The sequence below is a fragment of the Littorina saxatilis genome, linkage group LG13 (assembly GCF_037325665.1).
Source record: "Littorina saxatilis isolate snail1 linkage group LG13, US_GU_Lsax_2.0, whole genome shotgun sequence".
In the NCBI taxonomy this organism is placed as follows: Eukaryota; Metazoa; Mollusca; class Gastropoda; order Littorinimorpha; family Littorinidae; genus Littorina; species Littorina saxatilis.
The window spans coordinates 2,835,212-2,850,089 of NC_090257.1; the positions used below are offsets into that span (position 1 = coordinate 2,835,212).

The following is a 14,878-nucleotide window of genomic DNA, read 5'->3' on the forward strand; positions in this document are numbered from 1 at the left end:
AAATAAAGGTTGCCAACTGCACCCGGTGTTCCCAGGCGGTCACCCATCCAAGTACTAACCGGGCCCGACGTTGCTTAACTTCGGTGATCGGACGAGAACCGGTGCTTTCAACGTGGTGTGGCCGTTGGCGAAAGTGAAGTGAAAATTAAGCCCTATCAATGCTGAGGGAAGGAACATTTAACCAAAATCAAATAAAATAAAGGTTGCCAACTGCACCCGGTGTTCCCAGGCGGTCACCCATCCAAGTACTAACCGGGCCCGACGTTGCTTAACTTCGGTGATCGGACGAGAACCGGTGCTTTCAACGTGGTGTGGCCGTTGGCGAAAGTGAAGTGAAAATTAAGCCCTATCAATGCTGAGGGAAGGAACATTTAACCAAAATCAAATAAAATAAAGGTTGCCAACTGCACCCGGTGTTCCCAGGCGGTCACCCATCCAAGTACTAACCGGGCCCGACGTTGCTTAACTTCGGTGATCGGACGAGAACCGGTGCTTTCAACGTGGTGTGGCCGTTGGCGAAAGTGAAGTGAAAATTAAGCCCTATCAATGCTGAGGGAAGGAACATTTAACCAAAATCAAATAAAATAAAGGTTGCCAACTGCACCCGGTGTTCCCAGGCGGTCACCCATCCAAGTACTAACCGGGCCCGACGTTGCTTAACTTCGGTGATCGGACGAGAACCGGTGCTTTCAACGTGGTGTGGCCGTTGGCGAAAGTGAAGTGAAAATTAAGCCCTATCAATGCTGAGGGAAGGAACATTTAACCAAAATCAAATAAAATAAAGGTTGCCAACTGCACCCGGTGTTCCCAGGCGGTCACCCATCCAAGTACTAACCGGGCCCGACGTTGCTTAACTTCGGTGATCGGACGAGAACCGGTGCTTTCAACGTGGTGTGGCCGTTGGCGAAAGTGAAGTGAAAATTAAGCCCTATCAATGCTGAGGGAAGGAACATTTAACCAAAATCAAATAAAATAAAGGTGGCCAACTGCACCCGGTGTTCCCAGGCGGTCACCCATCCAAGTACTAACCGGGCCCGACGTTGCTTAACTTCGGTGATCGGACGAGAACCGGTGCTTTCAACGTGGTGTGGCCGTTGGCGAAAGTGAAGTGAAAATTAAGCCCTATCAATGCTGAGGGAAGGAACATTTAACCAAAATCAAATAAAATAAAGGTTGCCAACTGCACCCGGTGTTCCCAGGCGGTCACCCATCCAAGTACTAACCGGGCCCGACGTTGCTTAACTTCGGTGATCGGACGAGAACCGGTGCTTTCAACGTGGTGTGGCCGTTGGCGAAAGTGAAGTGAAAATTAAGCCCTATCAATGCTGAGGGAAGGAACATTTAACCAAAATCAAATAAAATAAAGGTGGCCAACTGCACCCGGTGTTCCCAGGCGGTCACCCATCCAAGTACTAACCGGGCCCGACGTTGCTTAACTTCGGTGATCGGACGAGAACCGGTGCTTTCAACGTGGTGTGGCCGTTGGCGAAAGTGAAGTGAAAATTAAGCCCTATCAATGCTGAGGGAAGGAACATTTAACCAAAATCAAATAAAATAAAGGTTGCCAACTGCACCCGGTGTTCCCAGGCGGTCACCCATCCAAGTACTAACCGGGCCCGACGTTGCTTAACTTCGGTGATCGGACGAGAACCGGTGCTTTCAACGTGGTGTGGCCGTTGGCGAAAGTGAAGTGAAAATTAAGCCCTATCAATGCTGAGGGAAGGAACATTTAACCAAAATCAAATAAAATAAAGGTTGCCAACTGCACCCGGTGTTCCCAGGCGGTCACCCATCCAAGTACTAACCGGGCCCGACGTTGCTTAACTTCGGTGATCGGACGAGAACCGGTGCTTTCAACGTGGTGTGGCCGTTGGCGAAAGTGAAGTGAAAATTAAGCCCTATCAATGCTGAGGGAAGGAACATTTAACCAAAATCAAATAAAATAAAGGTTGCCAACTGCACCCGGTGTTCCCAGGCGGTCACCCATCCAAGTACTAACCGGGCCCGACGTTGCTTAACTTCGGTGATCGGACGAGAACCGGTGCTTTCAACGTGGTGTGGCCGTTGGCGAAAGTGAAGTGAAAATTAAGCCCTATCAATGCTGAGGGAAGGAACATTTAACCAAAATCAAATAAAATAAAGGTGGCCAACTGCACCCGGTGTTCCCAGGCGGTCACCCATCCAAGTACTAACCGGGCCCGACGTTGCTTAACTTCGGTGATCGGACGAGAACCGGTGCTTTCAACGTGGTGTGGCCGTTGGCGAAAGTGAAGTGAAAATTAAGCCCTATCAATGCTGAGGGAAGGAACATTTAACCAAAATCAAATAAAATAAAGGTGGCCAACTGCACCCGGTGTTCCCAGGCGGTCACCCATCCAAGTACTAACCGGGCCCGACGTTGCTTAACTTCGGTGATCGGACGAGAACCGGTGCTTTCAACGTGGTGTGGCCGTTGGCGAAAGTGAAGTGAAAATTAAGCCCTATCAATGCTGAGGGAAGGAACATTTAACCAAAATCAAATAAAATAAAGGTGGCCAACTGCACCCGGTGTTCCCAGGCGGTCACCCATCCAAGTACTAACCGGGCCCGACGTTGCTTAACTTCGGTGATCGGACGAGAACCGGTGCTTTCAACGTGGTGTGGCCGTTGGCGAAAGTGAAGTGAAAATTAAGCCCTATCAATGCTGAGGGAAGGAACATTTAACCAAAATCAAATAAAATAAAGGTGGCCAACTGCACCCGGTGTTCCCAGGCGGTCACCCATCCAAGTACTAACCGGGCCCGACGTTGCTTAACTTCGGTGATCGGACGAGAACCGGTGCTTTCAACGTGGTGTGGCCGTTGGCGAAAGTGAAGTGAAAATTAAGCCCTATCAATGCTGAGGGAAGGAACATTTAACCAAAATCAAATAAAATAAAGGTGGCCAACTGCACCCGGTGTTCCCAGGCGGTCACCCATCCAAGTACTAACCGGGCCCGACGTTGCTTAACTTCGGTGATCGGACGAGAACCGGTGCTTTCAACGTGGTGTGGCCGTTGGCGAAAGTGAAGTGAAAATTAAGCCCTATCAATGCTGAGGGAAGGAACATTTAACCAAAATCAAATAAAATAAAGGTGGCCAACTGCACCCGGTGTTCCCAGGCGGTCACCCATCCAAGTACTAACCGGGCCCGACGTTGCTTAACTTCGGTGATCGGACGAGAACCGGTGCTTTCAACGTGGTGTGGCCGTTGGCGAAAGTGAAGTGAAAATTAAGCCCTATCAATGCTGAGGGAAGGAACATTTAACCAAAATCAAATAAAATAAAGGTGGCCAACTGCACCCGGTGTTCCCAGGCGGTCACCCATCCAAGTACTAACCGGGCCCGACGTTGCTTAACTTCGGTGATCGGACGAGAACCGGTGCTTTCAACGTGGTGTGGCCGTTGGCGAAAGTGAAGTGAAAATTAAGCCCTATCAATGCTGAGGGAAGGAACATTTAACCAAAATCAAATAAAATAAAGGTGGCCAACTGCACCCGGTGTTCCCAGGCGGTCACCCATCCAAGTACTAACCGGGCCCGACGTTGCTTAACTTCGGTGATCGGACGAGAACCGGTGCTTTCAACGTGGTGTGGCCGTTGGCGAAAGTGAAGTGAAAATTAAGCCCTATCAATGCTGAGGGAAGGAACATTTAACCAAAATCAAATAAAATAAAGGTGGCCAACTGCACCCGGTGTTCCCAGGCGGTCACCCATCCAAGTACTAACCGGGCCCGACGTTGCTTAACTTCGGTGATCGGACGAGAACCGGTGCTTTCAACGTGGTGTGGCCGTTGGCGAAAGTGAAGTGAAAATTAAGCCCTATCAATGCTGAGGGAAGGAACATTTAACCAAAATCAAATAAAATAAAGGTGGCCAACTGCACCCGGTGTTCCCAGGCGGTCACCCATCCAAGTACTAACCGGGCCCGACGTTGCTTAACTTCGGTGATCGGACGAGAACCGGTGCTTTCAACGTGGTGTGGCCGTTGGCGAAAGTGAAGTGAAAATTAAGCCCTATCAATGCTGAGGGAAGGAACATTTAACCAAAATCAAATAAAATAAAGGTGGCCAACTGCACCCGGTGTTCCCAGGCGGTCACCCATCCAAGTACTAACCGGGCCCGACGTTGCTTAACTTCGGTGATCGGACGAGAACCGGTGCTTTCAACGTGGTGTGGCCGTTGGCGAAAGTGAAGTGAAAATTAAGCCCTATCAATGCTGAGGGAAGGAACATTTAACCAAAATCAAATAAAATAAAGGTGGCCAACTGCACCCGGTGTTCCCAGGCGGTCACCCATCCAAGTACTAACCGGGCCCGACGTTGCTTAACTTCGGTGATCGGACGAGAACCGGTGCTTTCAACGTGGTGTGGCCGTTGGCGAAAGTGAAGTGAAAATTAAGCCCTATCAATGCTGAGGGAAGGAACATTTAACCAAAATCAAATAAAATAAAGGTGGCCAACTGCACCCGGTGTTCCCAGGCGGTCACCCATCCAAGTACTAACCGGGCCCGACGTTGCTTAACTTCGGTGATCGGACGAGAACCGGTGCTTTCAACGTGGTGTGGCCGTTGGCGAAAGTGAAGTGAAAATTAAGCCCTATCAATGCTGAGGGAAGGAACATTAACCAAAATCAAATAAAATAAAGGTGGCCAACTGCACCCGGTGTTCCCAGGCGGTCACCCATCCAAGTACTAACCGGGCCCGACGTTGCTTAACTTCGGTGATCGGACGAGAACCGGTGCTTTCAACGTGGTGTGGCCGTTGGCGAAAGTGAAGTGAAAATTAAGCCCTATCAATGCTGAGGGAAGGAACTTATAACCAAAATCAAATAAAATAAAGGTAGCCAACTGCACCCGGTGTTCCCAGGCGGTCACCCATCCAAGTACTAACCGGGCCCGACGTTGCTTAACTTCGGTGATCGGACGAGAACCGGTGCTTTCAACGTGGTGTGGCCGTTGGCGAAAGTGAAGTGAAATTAAGCCCTATCAATGCTGAGGGAAGGAACATTTAACCAAAATCAAATAAAATAAAGGTGGCCAACTGCACCCGGTGTTCCCAGGCGGTCACCCATCCAAGTACTAACCGGGCCCGACGTTGCTTAACTTCGGTGATCTGACGAGAACCGGTGCTTTCAACGTGGTGTGGCAGTTGGCGAAAGTGAAGTGAAAATTAAGGCCTATCAATGCTGAGGAAAGGAACATTTAACCAAAATCAAATAAAATAAAGGTGGCCAACTGCACCCGGTGTTCCCAGGCGGTCACCCATCCAAGTACTAACCGGACCCGACGTTGCTTAACTTCGGTGATCGGACGAGAACCGGTGCTTTCAACGTGGTGTGGCCGTTGGCGAAAGTGAAGTGAAAATTAAGCCCTATCAATGCTGAGGGAAGAAACATTTAACTAAAATCAAATAAAATAAAGGTGGCCAACTGCACCCTGTGTTCCCAGGCGGTCACCCATCCAAGTACTAACCGGGCCCGACGTTGCTTAACTTCGGTGATCGGACGAGAACCGGTGCATTCAACGTGGTGTGGCAGTTGGCGAAAGTGAAGTGAAAATTAAGCCCTATCAATGCTGAGGGAAGGAACATTTAACCAAAATCAAATAAAATAAAGGTGGCCAACTGCACCCGGTGTTCCCAGGCGGTCACCCATCCAAGTACTAACCGGGCCCGACGTTGCTTAACTTCGGTGATCGGACGAGAACCGGTGCTTTCAACGTGGTGTGGCCGTTGGCGAAAGTGAAGTGAAAATTAAGCCCTATCAATGCTGAGGGAAGGAACATTTAACCAAAATCAAATAAAATATAGGTGGCCAACTGCACCCGGTGTTCCCAGGCGGTCACCCATCCAAGTACTAACCGGGCCCGACGTTGCTTAACTTCGGTGATCGGACGAGAACCGGTGCTTTCAACGTGGTGTGGCCGTTGGCGAAAGTGAATTGAAAATTAAGCCCTATCAATGCTGAGGGAAGGAACATTAAACCAAAGTCAAATAAAATAAAGGTGGCCAACTGCACCCGGTGTTCCCAGGCGGTCACCCATCCAAGTACTAACCGGACCCGACGTTGCTTAACTTCGGTGATCGGACGAGAACCGGTGCTTTGGTTTAAACAAAGTTTTATTCAGGATTTCTTCGCATGAACAGTTCAAAACACACAACTAGGACACGCACTCAAGCAAATGCTTATATCACGTGACCAGAACAGTACTAAATTACACACATTTTCGTAATGGTGGACATAACAACAATAAACCAGAGGAACAAATTGAAAGAATGGGGATGGGGAGGTAACTAGGAACAAAGGAATCTACAGAAGATAAAAAGAAAAGGGAGGGGGAGGAGGAAGAAAGTACTAACAACCACAAGGAGAGACTAGGACGAAAGCGCATAGGAAGAGAGCATCAAGTCTAAGACATGCAACATGTAAATTCAGGTAAATGTAACAGTTTTTTAATGGAAGGCAGTAATTCGTTAACATGTAAAATACGAGACAAACGATAATAATCATTACTTATACGCTGCTTATGTAATCAAATACGATAACACAGAGAGAGGCAGTGTGGAGGTACACATACGCCTGCCCACACACATATACACTATCAATGCGTGAACACATCCATCAAATCAATCGACCAGATTTAACAATAAACGATTGGACAGACTCAAATATCAATATGTTATTACGAACAGAATAATGCTCGCTACCTTTTAATAATATTTCCACGCGTCTGAAGTGAACAGGCAACGAATTGATTGTTGTCAGACGAGCATCTGCATACAAAGTGCAGTTTAATAAATAATGTTCGGATGTTTCATTTGGATCACCGCAAGCACACTGTGCGTTATCTTTTAGATGGCGTTTGCACAAGTCTGAATTAAGGTTACTAATATTTAAACGCATTCTGCAGTGTTGAACTTCTGTCTGTCGTTTTCCAAAATAATAATAAGCTGGTACACTATGATCAGGACTTTGTAAATAATGCTTAAACTCGCTTATTGAATTTGTTGTTTTAATCACATCAGGCAAATTATTCCATAAAACTGTGGAGAATGGAATGAAGGATGTTCTGAATATTTCTGTCCTATGTGCTGGTACGAATCTTTCGAATGGTCGTCTTCTGTGGTAGGGATTTAGTGAAGAGACTAGTGGTGGCAAGAGGTTAATTAGATATTGTGGACATTTACCATGAACCATTTTGTGAAATAAGATTAATTTATGTCGTTTTCGGCGTTCCTTTAGACTACAAAAACCACTTTCTTTGTAAATCTTATCATGGCTTGTTCCCCGCACACCACCAATTATAATACGTAATGCTTCAAGGTGTAATTTTTCAAGTGTGTTTGATAAGGCTTCGGTACAATTGTCCCATAACACATCAGCGTAATCGAAGTGTGGCAGGATAAAAGATTTATACATTATTTCCAAACTATTTCTACATAACTTATACTTGTAATATCTTAAGCAGTTAATCAACAAGGTGGTCTTTTTCACAATATTTCTAATTTGAGCGTCCCATTTACAATCGTTTTGCAAAAAAATGCCAAGATGCTTGTGTTCTGGTATGTCTTCCAGGAGATTTCCATTAAAAAATAGGGGGTCATTTTGGTTTAAATCACGTTTTATATTCAGCAGTTTTGTTTTGGTTTCATTAAATGTAACTTTCCAGCGTGCTGCCCATCTACTAATTTTATCAAGGTCTAAATTAAGAATTTCGGCACGTCGTATCGGGTCATGTAATGCAAGTGACAAACTAGTATCATCAGCAAACAATTTGATAACAGACTCAATATCATTTACAATATCAACCGGTGCTTTCAACGTGGTGTGGCCGTTGGCGAAAGTGAAGTGAAAATTAAGCCCTATCAATGCTGAGGGAAGGAACATTTAACCAAAATCAAATAAAATAAAGGTGGCCAATTGCACCCGGTGTTCCCAGGCTAGGCGGTCCCCCATCCAAGTACTAACCGGGCCCGACGTTGCTTAACTTCGGTGATCTGACGAGAACCGGTGCTTTCAACGTGGTGTGGCAGTTGGCGAAAGTGAAGTGAAAATTAAGCCCTATCAATGCTGAGGAAAGGAACATTTAACCAAAATCAAATAAAATAAAGGTGGCCAACTGCACCCGGTGTTCCCAGGCGGTAACCCATCCAAGTACTAACCGGGCCCGACGTTGCTTAACTTCGGTGATCGGACGAGAACCGGTGCTTTCAACGTGATGTGGCCTTTGGCGAAAGTGAAGTGAAAATTAAGCCCTATCAATGCTGAGGGAAGGAACATTTAACCAAAATCAAATAAAATATAGGTGGCCAACTGCACCCGGTGTTCCCAGGCGGTCTCCCATCCAAGTAATAACCGGGCCCGACGTTGCTTAACTTCGGTGATCGGACGAGAACCGGTGCTTTCAACGTGGTGTGGCCGTTGGCGAAAGTGAAGTGAAAATTAAGCCCTATCAATGCTGAGGGAAGGAACATTTAACCAAAATCAAATAAAATAAAGGTGGCCAACTGCACCCGGTGTTCCCAGGCGGTCACCCATCCAAGTACTAACCGGACCCGACGTTGCTTAACTTCGGTGATCGGACGAGAACCGGTGCTTTCAACGTGGTGTGGCCGTTGGCGAAAGTGAAGTGAAAATTAAGCCCTATCAATGCTGAGGGAAGGAACATTTAACCAAAATCAAATAAAATAAAGGTGGCCAACTGCACCCGGTGTTCCCAGGCGGTCACCCATCCAAGTACTAACCGTGCCCGACGTTGCTTATCTTCGGTGATCGGACGAGAACCGGTGCTTTCAACGTGGTGTGGCCGTTGGCGAAAGTGAAGTGAAAATTAAGCCCTATCAATGCTGAGGGAAGGAACATTTAACCAAAATCAAATAAAATAAAGGTGGCCAACTGCACCCGGTGTTCCCAGGCGGTCACCCATCCAAGTACTAACCGGGCCCGACGTTGCTTAACTTCGGTGATCGGACGAGAACCGGTGCTTTCAACGTGGTGTGGCCGTTGGCGAAAGTGAAGTGAAAATTAAGCCCTATCAATGCTGAGGGAAGGAACATTTAACCAAAATCAAATAAAATAAAGGTGGCCAACTGCACCGGGTGTTCCCAGGCGGTCACCCATCCAAGTACTAACCGGGCCCGACGTTGCTTAACTTCGGTGATCGGACGAGAACCGGTGCTTTCAACGTGGTGTGGCCGTTGGCGAAAGTGAAGTGAAAATTAAGCCCTATCAATGCTGAGGGAAGGAACATTTAACCAAAATAAAATAAAATATAGGTGGCCAACTGCACCCGGTGTTCCCAGGCGGTCACCCATCCAAGTACTAACCGGGCCCGACGTTGCTTAACTTCGGTGATCGGACGAGAACCGGTGCTTTCAACGTGGTGTGGCCGTTGGCGAAAGTGAAGTGAAAATTAAGCCCTATCAATGCTGAGGGAAGGAACATTTAACCAAAATCAAATAAAATAAAGGTGGCCAACTGTACCCGGTGTTCCCAGGCGGTCACCCTTCCAAGTACTAACCGGACCCGACGTTGCTTAACTTCGGTGATCGGACGAGAACCGGTGCTTTCAACGTGGTGTGGCAGTTGGCGAAAGTGAAGTGAAAATTAAGCCCTATCAATGCTGAGGGAAGGAACATTTAACCAAAATCAAATAAAATAAAGGTGGCCAACTGTACCCGGTGTTCCCAGGCGGTCACCCTTCCAAGTACTAACCGGACCCGACGTTGCTTAACTTCGGTGATCGGACGAGAACCGGTGCTTTCAACGTGGTGTGGCAGTTGGCGAAAGTGAAGTGAAAATTAAGCCCTATCAATGCTGAGGGAAGGAACATTTAACCAAAATCAAATAAAATAAAGGTGGCCAACTGCACCCGGTGTTCCCAGGCGGTCACCCATCCAAGTACTAACCGGGCCCGACGTTGCTTAACTTCGGTGATCGGACGAGAACCGGTGCTTTCAACGTGGTGTGGCAGTTGGCGAAAGTGAAGTGAAAATTAAGCCCTATCAATGCTGAGGGAAGGAACATTTAACCAAAATCAAATAAAATAAAGGTGGCCAACTGCACCCGGTGTTCCCAGGCGGTCACCCATTCAAGTACTAACCGGGCCCGACGTTGCTTAACTTCGGTGATCGGACGAGAACCGGTGCTTTCAACGTGGTGTGGCCGTTGGCGAAAGTGAAGTGAAAATTAAGCCCTATCAATGCTGAGGGAAGGAACATTTAACCAAAATCAAATAAAATAAAGGTGGCCAACTGCACCCGGTGTTCCCAGGCGGTCACCCATCCAAGTACTAACCGGGCCCGACGTTGCTTAACTTCGGTGATCGGACGAGAATTCCCTTTTGGTCGAGTTCGAATTCACTTTTTGTCGAGTTCGAATTCACTTTTTGTCGAGTTCGAATTCACTTTTGGTCGAGTTCCCTTTTGGTCGAGTTTGAATTCACTTTTGGTCGAGTTTGAATTCCCTTTTGGTCGAGTTCCAATTTCCTTTTGGTCGAGTTTGAATTCCCTTTTGGTCCAGTTTGAATTTCCTTTTGGTCGAGTTTGAATTCCCTTTTGGTCGAGTTCGAATTCCCTTTTGGTCGAGTTCGAATTCCCTTTTGGTCGAGTTTGAATTCCCTTTTGGTCGAGTTTGAATTCCCTTTTGGTCGAGTTCGAATTCACTTTTTGTCGAGTTCGAATTCACTTTTGGTCGAGTTCCCTTTTGGTCGAGTTCGAATTCACTTTTGGTCGAGTTTGAATTCCCTTTTGGTCGAGTTCCAATTTCCTTTTGGTCGAGTTTGAATTCCCTTTTGGTCGAGTTTGAATTCCCTTTTGGTCGAGTTTGAATTCCCTTTTGGTCGAGTTTGAATTCCCTTTTGGTCGAGTTCGAATTCCCTTTTGGTCGAGTTCGAATTCCCTTTTGGTCGAGTTTGAATTCCCTTTTGGTCGAGTTTCAATTCCCTTTTGGTCGAGTTTGAATTCCCTTTTGGTCGAGTTCGAATTCCCTTTTGGTCGAGTTTGAATTCCCTTTTGGTCGAGTTGAATTCCCTTTTGGTCGAGTTTGAATTCCCTTTTGGTCGAGTTTGAATTTCCTTTTGGTCGAGTTTGAATTCCCTTTTGGTCGAGTTTGAATTCCCTTTTGGTCGAGTTCCAATTTCCTTTCGGTCGAGTTTGAATTCCCTTTTGGTCGAGTTTGAATTCTCTGTATTGGCTCTGTATTGCATTGGCACTTTATAAACACAGCTCTCTATTCCACTGGCACTTTATAACCACAGCTCTGTATTCCACTGGCACTTTATAACCACGGCTCTGTATTGCACTGGTACTTTATAACCACGGCTCTGTATTGCACTGGCACTTTATAACCACAGCTCTGTATTGCACTAGCACTTTATAACCACAGCTCTGTATTGCACTGGCACTTTATAACCACGGCTCTGTATTGCACTGGCACTTTATAACCACGGCTCTGTATTGCACTGGTACTTTATAACCACGGCTCTGTATTGCACTGGCACTTTATAACCACAGCTCTGTATTGCACTGGCACTTTATAACCACGGCTCTGTATTGCACTGGCACTTTATAACCACGGCTCTGTATTGCACTGGTACTTTATAACCACGGCTCTGTATTACACTGGCACTTTATAACCACACCTCTGTATTCCACTTTATAACCACAGCTCTGTATTGCACTGGTACTTTATAACCACAACTCTGTATTGCACTGGCACTTTATAACCACAGCTCTGTATTGCACTGGCACTTTATAACCACGGCTCTGTATTGCACTGGCACTTTATAACCACTGCTCTGTATTCCACTGGCACTTTATAACCACAGCTCTGTATTGCACTGGCACTTTATAACCACAGCTCTGTATTGCACTGGCACTTTATAACCACGGCTCTGTATTGCACTGGTACTTTATAACCACAGCTCTGTATTGCACTGGCACTTTATAACCACAGCTCTGTATTGCACTGGCACTTTATAACCACGGCTCTGTATTGCACTGGCACTTTATAACCACAGCTCTGTATTCCACTGGCACTTTATAACCACAGCTCTGTATTGCACTGGTACTTTATAACCACGGCTCTGTATTGCACTGGCACTTTATAACCACAGCTCTGTATTGCACTGGCACTTTATAACCACACCTCTGTATTCCACTTTATAACCACAGCTCTGTATTGCACTGGCACTTTATAACCACAGCTCTGTATTGCACTGGCACTTTATAACCACGGCTCTGTATTGCACTGGTACTTTATAACCACAGCTCTGTATTGCACTGGCACTTTATAACCACAGCTCTGTATTGCACTGGCACTTGATAACCACGGCTCTGTATTGCACTGGCACTTTATAACCACAGCTCTGTATTGCACTGGCACTTTATAACCACGGCTCTGTATTGCACTGGTACTTTATAACCACAGCTCTGTATTGCACTGGCACTTTATAACCACAGCTCTGTATTGCACTGGCACTTTATAACCACGGCTCTGTATTGCACTGGCACTTTATAACCACAGCTCTGTATTGCACTGGCAGTTTATAACTACAGCTCTGTATTGCACTGGCACTTTATAACCACAGCTCTGTATTGCACTGGCACTTTATAACCACAGCTCTGTATTGCACTGGCAGTTTATAACTACAGCTCTGTATTCCACTGGCACTTTATAACCACAGCTCTGTATTCCACTGGCACTTTATAACCACGGCTCTGTATTGCACTGGCACTTTATAACCACAGCTCTGTATTCCACTGGCACTTTATAACCACAGCTCTGTATTCCACTGGCACTTTATAACCACAGCTCTGTATTGCACTGGTACTTTATAACCACGGCTCTGTATTGCACTGGCACTTTATAACCACGGCTCTGTATTGCACTGGCACTTTATAACCACAGCTCTTTATTGCACTGGCACTATATAACCACACCTCTGTATTCCACTTGATAACCACAGCTCTGTATTGCACTGGTACTTTATAACCACAACTCTGTATTGCACTGGCACTTTATAACCACAGCTCTGTATTGCACTGGCACTTTATAACCACAGCTCTGTATTGCACTGGCACTTTATAACCACAGCTCTGTATTGCACTGGCACTTTATAACCACAGCTCTGTATTGCACTGGTACTTTATAACATCGGCTCTGTATTGCACTGGTACTTTATAACCACAGCTCTGTATTGCACTGGCACTTTATAACCACAGCTCTGTATTGCACTGGCACTTTAAAACCACGGCTCTGTATTGCACTGGCACTTTATAACCGCAGCTCTGTATTGCACTGGCACTTTATAACCACGGCTCTGTATTGCACTGGTACTTTATAACCACGGCTCTGTATTGCACTGGCACTTTATAACCACAGCTCTGTATTGCACTGGCACTATATAACCACACCTCTGTATTCCACTTTATAACCACAGCTCTGTATTGCACTGGTACTTTATAACCACAACTCTGTATTGCACTGGCACTTTATAACCACAGCTCTGTATTGCACTGGCACTTTATAACCACAGCTCTGTATTGCACTGGCACTTTATAACCACTGCTCTGTATTCCACTGGTACTTTATAACCACAGCTCTGTATTGCACTTGCACTTTATAACCACAGCTCTGTATTGCACTGGCACTTTATAACCACGGCTCTGTATTGCACTGGTACTTTATAACCACAGCTCTGTATTGCACTGGCACTTTATAACCACAGCTCTGTATTGCACTGGCACTTTATAACCACGGCTCTGTATTGCACTGGCACTTTATAACCACAGCTCTGTATTGCACTGGCAGTTTATAACTACAGCTCTGTATTGCACTGGCACTTTATAACCACAGCTCTGTATTACACTGGCACTTTATAACCACAGCTCTGTATTCCACTGGCACTTTATAACCACAGCTCTGTATTCCACTGGCACTTTATAACCACGGCTCTGTATTGCACTGGCACTTTATAACCACAGCTCTGTATTCCACTGGCACTTTATAACCACAGCTCTGTATTCCACTGGCACTTTATAACCACAGCTCTGTATTGCACTGGTACTTTATAACCACGGCTCTGTATTGCACTGGCACTTTATAACCACGGCTCTGTATTGCACTGGCACTTTATAACCACAGCTCTTTATTGCACTGGCACTATATAACCACACCTCTGTATTCCACTTGATAACCACAGCTCTGTATTGCACTGGTACTTTATAACCACAACTCTGTATTGCACTGGCACTTTATAACCACAGCTCTGTATTGCACTGGCACTTTATAACCACAGCTCTGTATTGCACTGGCACTTTATAACCACAGCTCTGTATTGCATTGGCACTTTATAACCACAGCTCTGTTTTGCACTGGCACTTTATAACATCGGCTCTGTATTGCACTGGTACTTTATAACCACAGCTCTGTATTGCACTGGCACTTTATAACCACAGCTCTGTATTGCACTGGTACTTTATAACCACAGCTCTGTATTGCACTGGTACTTTATAACCACAGCTCTGTATTGCACTGGCACTTAATAACCACGGCTCTGTATTGCTCTGGCACTTTATAACCACAGCTCTGTATTGCACTGGCACTTTATAACCACAGCTCTGTAGTGCACTGGCACTTTATAACCACAGCTCTGTATTGCACTGGCACTTTATAACCACAGCTCTGTATTGCACTGGCACTTTATAACCACGGCTCTGTATTACACTGGCACTTTATAACCACGGCTCTGTATTACACTGGCACTTTATAACCATAGCTCTGTATTACACTGGTACTTTATAAGCACAGCTCTGTATTACACTGGCACTTTATAACCACAGGTCTATATTACACTGGCAC

The 14,878-nt window shown here is 46.1% G+C and overlaps 42 non-coding genes and 1 pseudogene across 42 annotated transcripts; all 43 read right to left on the reverse strand.

Moving 5' to 3' along the window:
- Positions 1–10: 10 nt before the first annotated feature.
- On the reverse strand, positions 11–129 carry LOC138946398 (5S ribosomal RNA). Its single transcript, XR_011449261.1, has one exon. It is a non-coding gene; the product is annotated as a 5S ribosomal RNA (ribosomal RNA).
- Positions 130–204: 75 nt separating this feature from the next.
- On the reverse strand, positions 205–323 carry LOC138946399 (5S ribosomal RNA). The gene has a single exon (XR_011449262.1). It is a non-coding gene; the product is annotated as a 5S ribosomal RNA (ribosomal RNA).
- A 75-nt stretch (positions 324–398) lies between these two features.
- On the reverse strand, positions 399–517 carry LOC138946400 (5S ribosomal RNA). The gene has a single exon (XR_011449263.1). It is a non-coding gene; the product is annotated as a 5S ribosomal RNA (ribosomal RNA).
- A 75-nt stretch (positions 518–592) lies between these two features.
- Positions 593–711, reverse strand: LOC138946401 (5S ribosomal RNA). The gene has a single exon (XR_011449264.1). It is a non-coding gene; the product is annotated as a 5S ribosomal RNA (ribosomal RNA).
- Positions 712–786: 75 nt separating this feature from the next.
- On the reverse strand, positions 787–905 carry LOC138946403 (5S ribosomal RNA). Its single transcript, XR_011449265.1, has one exon. It is a non-coding gene; the product is annotated as a 5S ribosomal RNA (ribosomal RNA).
- A 75-nt stretch (positions 906–980) lies between these two features.
- On the reverse strand, positions 981–1,099 carry LOC138946462 (5S ribosomal RNA). The gene has a single exon (XR_011449325.1). It is a non-coding gene; the product is annotated as a 5S ribosomal RNA (ribosomal RNA).
- Positions 1,100–1,174: 75 nt separating this feature from the next.
- Positions 1,175–1,293, reverse strand: LOC138946404 (5S ribosomal RNA). The gene has a single exon (XR_011449266.1). It is a non-coding gene; the product is annotated as a 5S ribosomal RNA (ribosomal RNA).
- Positions 1,294–1,368: 75 nt separating this feature from the next.
- On the reverse strand, positions 1,369–1,487 carry LOC138946463 (5S ribosomal RNA). The gene has a single exon (XR_011449326.1). It is a non-coding gene; the product is annotated as a 5S ribosomal RNA (ribosomal RNA).
- A 75-nt stretch (positions 1,488–1,562) lies between these two features.
- LOC138946405 (5S ribosomal RNA) lies at positions 1,563–1,681 on the reverse strand. Its single transcript, XR_011449267.1, has one exon. It is a non-coding gene; the product is annotated as a 5S ribosomal RNA (ribosomal RNA).
- A 75-nt stretch (positions 1,682–1,756) lies between these two features.
- On the reverse strand, positions 1,757–1,875 carry LOC138946406 (5S ribosomal RNA). The gene has a single exon (XR_011449268.1). It is a non-coding gene; the product is annotated as a 5S ribosomal RNA (ribosomal RNA).
- A 75-nt stretch (positions 1,876–1,950) lies between these two features.
- On the reverse strand, positions 1,951–2,069 carry LOC138946407 (5S ribosomal RNA). Its single transcript, XR_011449269.1, has one exon. It is a non-coding gene; the product is annotated as a 5S ribosomal RNA (ribosomal RNA).
- A 75-nt stretch (positions 2,070–2,144) lies between these two features.
- LOC138946464 (5S ribosomal RNA) lies at positions 2,145–2,263 on the reverse strand. Its single transcript, XR_011449328.1, has one exon. It is a non-coding gene; the product is annotated as a 5S ribosomal RNA (ribosomal RNA).
- Positions 2,264–2,338: 75 nt separating this feature from the next.
- On the reverse strand, positions 2,339–2,457 carry LOC138946465 (5S ribosomal RNA). The gene has a single exon (XR_011449329.1). It is a non-coding gene; the product is annotated as a 5S ribosomal RNA (ribosomal RNA).
- Positions 2,458–2,532: 75 nt separating this feature from the next.
- On the reverse strand, positions 2,533–2,651 carry LOC138946466 (5S ribosomal RNA). Its single transcript, XR_011449330.1, has one exon. It is a non-coding gene; the product is annotated as a 5S ribosomal RNA (ribosomal RNA).
- A 75-nt stretch (positions 2,652–2,726) lies between these two features.
- LOC138946467 (5S ribosomal RNA) lies at positions 2,727–2,845 on the reverse strand. The gene has a single exon (XR_011449331.1). It is a non-coding gene; the product is annotated as a 5S ribosomal RNA (ribosomal RNA).
- A 75-nt stretch (positions 2,846–2,920) lies between these two features.
- Positions 2,921–3,039, reverse strand: LOC138946468 (5S ribosomal RNA). The gene has a single exon (XR_011449332.1). It is a non-coding gene; the product is annotated as a 5S ribosomal RNA (ribosomal RNA).
- Positions 3,040–3,114: 75 nt separating this feature from the next.
- Positions 3,115–3,233, reverse strand: LOC138946469 (5S ribosomal RNA). Its single transcript, XR_011449334.1, has one exon. It is a non-coding gene; the product is annotated as a 5S ribosomal RNA (ribosomal RNA).
- Positions 3,234–3,308: 75 nt separating this feature from the next.
- LOC138946470 (5S ribosomal RNA) lies at positions 3,309–3,427 on the reverse strand. Its single transcript, XR_011449335.1, has one exon. It is a non-coding gene; the product is annotated as a 5S ribosomal RNA (ribosomal RNA).
- Positions 3,428–3,502: 75 nt separating this feature from the next.
- On the reverse strand, positions 3,503–3,621 carry LOC138946471 (5S ribosomal RNA). Its single transcript, XR_011449336.1, has one exon. It is a non-coding gene; the product is annotated as a 5S ribosomal RNA (ribosomal RNA).
- A 75-nt stretch (positions 3,622–3,696) lies between these two features.
- LOC138946473 (5S ribosomal RNA) lies at positions 3,697–3,815 on the reverse strand. Its single transcript, XR_011449338.1, has one exon. It is a non-coding gene; the product is annotated as a 5S ribosomal RNA (ribosomal RNA).
- A 75-nt stretch (positions 3,816–3,890) lies between these two features.
- Positions 3,891–4,009, reverse strand: LOC138946474 (5S ribosomal RNA). Its single transcript, XR_011449340.1, has one exon. It is a non-coding gene; the product is annotated as a 5S ribosomal RNA (ribosomal RNA).
- A 75-nt stretch (positions 4,010–4,084) lies between these two features.
- Positions 4,085–4,203, reverse strand: LOC138946475 (5S ribosomal RNA). Its single transcript, XR_011449341.1, has one exon. It is a non-coding gene; the product is annotated as a 5S ribosomal RNA (ribosomal RNA).
- A 75-nt stretch (positions 4,204–4,278) lies between these two features.
- LOC138946476 (5S ribosomal RNA) lies at positions 4,279–4,397 on the reverse strand. The gene has a single exon (XR_011449342.1). It is a non-coding gene; the product is annotated as a 5S ribosomal RNA (ribosomal RNA).
- A 75-nt stretch (positions 4,398–4,472) lies between these two features.
- Positions 4,473–4,591, reverse strand: LOC138946477 (5S ribosomal RNA). The gene has a single exon (XR_011449343.1). It is a non-coding gene; the product is annotated as a 5S ribosomal RNA (ribosomal RNA).
- Positions 4,592–4,665: 74 nt separating this feature from the next.
- Positions 4,666–4,784, reverse strand: LOC138946478 (5S ribosomal RNA). Its single transcript, XR_011449344.1, has one exon. It is a non-coding gene; the product is annotated as a 5S ribosomal RNA (ribosomal RNA).
- Positions 4,785–4,859: 75 nt separating this feature from the next.
- Positions 4,860–4,978, reverse strand: LOC138946489 (5S ribosomal RNA). The gene has a single exon (XR_011449357.1). It is a non-coding gene; the product is annotated as a 5S ribosomal RNA (ribosomal RNA).
- Positions 4,979–5,052: 74 nt separating this feature from the next.
- On the reverse strand, positions 5,053–5,171 carry LOC138946461 (5S ribosomal RNA). Its single transcript, XR_011449324.1, has one exon. It is a non-coding gene; the product is annotated as a 5S ribosomal RNA (ribosomal RNA).
- A 75-nt stretch (positions 5,172–5,246) lies between these two features.
- LOC138946416 (5S ribosomal RNA) lies at positions 5,247–5,365 on the reverse strand. The gene has a single exon (XR_011449278.1). It is a non-coding gene; the product is annotated as a 5S ribosomal RNA (ribosomal RNA).
- Positions 5,366–5,440: 75 nt separating this feature from the next.
- Positions 5,441–5,559, reverse strand: LOC138946419 (5S ribosomal RNA). The gene has a single exon (XR_011449280.1). It is a non-coding gene; the product is annotated as a 5S ribosomal RNA (ribosomal RNA).
- Positions 5,560–5,634: 75 nt separating this feature from the next.
- Positions 5,635–5,753, reverse strand: LOC138946479 (5S ribosomal RNA). The gene has a single exon (XR_011449346.1). It is a non-coding gene; the product is annotated as a 5S ribosomal RNA (ribosomal RNA).
- Positions 5,754–5,828: 75 nt separating this feature from the next.
- Positions 5,829–5,947, reverse strand: LOC138946480 (5S ribosomal RNA). Its single transcript, XR_011449347.1, has one exon. It is a non-coding gene; the product is annotated as a 5S ribosomal RNA (ribosomal RNA).
- Positions 5,948–7,930: 1,983 nt separating this feature from the next.
- Positions 7,931–8,054, reverse strand: LOC138946447 (5S ribosomal RNA; annotated as a pseudogene).
- A 75-nt stretch (positions 8,055–8,129) lies between these two features.
- Positions 8,130–8,248, reverse strand: LOC138946440 (5S ribosomal RNA). The gene has a single exon (XR_011449305.1). It is a non-coding gene; the product is annotated as a 5S ribosomal RNA (ribosomal RNA).
- A 75-nt stretch (positions 8,249–8,323) lies between these two features.
- Positions 8,324–8,442, reverse strand: LOC138946429 (5S ribosomal RNA). The gene has a single exon (XR_011449292.1). It is a non-coding gene; the product is annotated as a 5S ribosomal RNA (ribosomal RNA).
- A 75-nt stretch (positions 8,443–8,517) lies between these two features.
- On the reverse strand, positions 8,518–8,636 carry LOC138946417 (5S ribosomal RNA). Its single transcript, XR_011449279.1, has one exon. It is a non-coding gene; the product is annotated as a 5S ribosomal RNA (ribosomal RNA).
- A 75-nt stretch (positions 8,637–8,711) lies between these two features.
- On the reverse strand, positions 8,712–8,830 carry LOC138946436 (5S ribosomal RNA). The gene has a single exon (XR_011449300.1). It is a non-coding gene; the product is annotated as a 5S ribosomal RNA (ribosomal RNA).
- Positions 8,831–8,905: 75 nt separating this feature from the next.
- On the reverse strand, positions 8,906–9,024 carry LOC138946481 (5S ribosomal RNA). Its single transcript, XR_011449348.1, has one exon. It is a non-coding gene; the product is annotated as a 5S ribosomal RNA (ribosomal RNA).
- A 75-nt stretch (positions 9,025–9,099) lies between these two features.
- On the reverse strand, positions 9,100–9,218 carry LOC138946472 (5S ribosomal RNA). The gene has a single exon (XR_011449337.1). It is a non-coding gene; the product is annotated as a 5S ribosomal RNA (ribosomal RNA).
- Positions 9,219–9,293: 75 nt separating this feature from the next.
- Positions 9,294–9,412, reverse strand: LOC138946482 (5S ribosomal RNA). The gene has a single exon (XR_011449349.1). It is a non-coding gene; the product is annotated as a 5S ribosomal RNA (ribosomal RNA).
- A 75-nt stretch (positions 9,413–9,487) lies between these two features.
- Positions 9,488–9,606, reverse strand: LOC138946434 (5S ribosomal RNA). Its single transcript, XR_011449298.1, has one exon. It is a non-coding gene; the product is annotated as a 5S ribosomal RNA (ribosomal RNA).
- Positions 9,607–9,681: 75 nt separating this feature from the next.
- LOC138946435 (5S ribosomal RNA) lies at positions 9,682–9,800 on the reverse strand. Its single transcript, XR_011449299.1, has one exon. It is a non-coding gene; the product is annotated as a 5S ribosomal RNA (ribosomal RNA).
- A 75-nt stretch (positions 9,801–9,875) lies between these two features.
- LOC138946390 (5S ribosomal RNA) lies at positions 9,876–9,994 on the reverse strand. Its single transcript, XR_011449253.1, has one exon. It is a non-coding gene; the product is annotated as a 5S ribosomal RNA (ribosomal RNA).
- A 75-nt stretch (positions 9,995–10,069) lies between these two features.
- Positions 10,070–10,188, reverse strand: LOC138946409 (5S ribosomal RNA). The gene has a single exon (XR_011449271.1). It is a non-coding gene; the product is annotated as a 5S ribosomal RNA (ribosomal RNA).
- Positions 10,189–14,878: the final 4,690 nt, after the last annotated feature.